The sequence below is a fragment of the Octopus bimaculoides genome, chromosome 25 (assembly GCF_001194135.2).
Source record: "Octopus bimaculoides isolate UCB-OBI-ISO-001 chromosome 25, ASM119413v2, whole genome shotgun sequence".
Lineage (NCBI taxonomy): Eukaryota > Metazoa > Mollusca > Cephalopoda > Octopoda > Octopodidae > Octopus > Octopus bimaculoides.
This window is the reverse complement of record NC_069005.1, coordinates 17,306,154-17,307,453: the sequence shown is the minus strand read 5'-3', so window position 1 is coordinate 17,307,453 and position 1,300 is coordinate 17,306,154. Positions and strand designations below refer to the sequence as shown.

The following is a 1,300-nucleotide window of genomic DNA, read 5'->3' as shown; positions in this document are numbered from 1 at the left end:
TCTTGGTATCCAAGGATACTTGCTGTATAGGATTATTTTCTTTTCCAACAGTGTAATTTGTTAAGTGTATAATAATAATAATAATAATAATAATAATAATAATGATAATAATAATAATAATAATAATAATAATAATAATAATAATAATAATGATATTAATTGTTTTCAATATAATTACTAAGGGTTTCACTATTAAGTTTTTTTTAAATATTATTATTGTTATAATAACAATAATGATAATAATAGCGGTCACCCATCTAAATACTCACGAGGCTCGACGTTGCTTAACTTACAATCATTGAATTTAAGCAACATCGAATCTAGTGAGTACTTAGATGTGTCACCGCTTGGGAAACCTAGGTGCTGTAAGCATCTCTCAAGCTTACAGCCATATCACGTTGAATGTACAGATTCTCGTCCGATCACCGAAGTTAAGGAACGTCTGCCCTAGTGAGTACTTAGATGGGTGACCGCTTGGGAAACCTAGTGCTGTAAGCATCTCACAATCCCTAAAGATTTGAACATTTGAACAGATGGATAGAGGAAATAGGCATAAAACTCTATTTAGTACAGCTCCAGAAAACAGTGTTATTAGGGACAGCTAGGATACTTAGGTGGGTTCTTGGCATCTAAGGTTACTTGTAGCCTGATGTTAGGAATTTTTCATTTCCAGCAGTCTAATCTGTTGCGTGTATATGAATAATAACTACTACTATTACTACTACTACTACTACTACTACTACTACTACTACTACTACTACTATCTTCGTAAGTACTCCCCCTTTTACTTTTTCTTCTTTTATTTTTATCCTCATCATCATCATCGTCATTACGATTATTTATTTCTTATTTCTCTATTTACTTTATCTATTTATCTATGTGTTTCTTCAACCGAAAATTCGTAGCGCTTTCAAAAGAGTCTTCATCAAAAATTGACAGAATTGAGAATGGAAGTGAAAGAAACAAAAAAAAACAACAAAAAAAAAACGATAAACGAAAGATAGATAGCAGTAGCAAGAACAGCAACAACATTAAAAATTAGATTGCACACGTACGCGTGCGCGCACACACACGCACACATACACACACATACACACACATATACACACATATACACACGCACACACTCATCCACACACATAAGTATGCATATAGATATATATATACATGTATACGTAAATGTATAAATAATATAAGTATCATGCACACATATATGTGTATATATGTATATATATATATGTATATATATGTATGTGTATATATATGTATATATATGTATATATATGTGTGTATATATATA

At 30.8% G+C, this 1,300-nt stretch overlaps 1 pseudogene; it reads left to right on the top strand.

Annotated features, from left to right (window-relative positions):
* The first annotated feature begins 380 nt into the window (after window positions 1-380).
* On the top strand, window positions 381-498 carry LOC128250853 (5S ribosomal RNA; annotated as a pseudogene).
* Window positions 499-1,300: the final 802 nt, after the last annotated feature.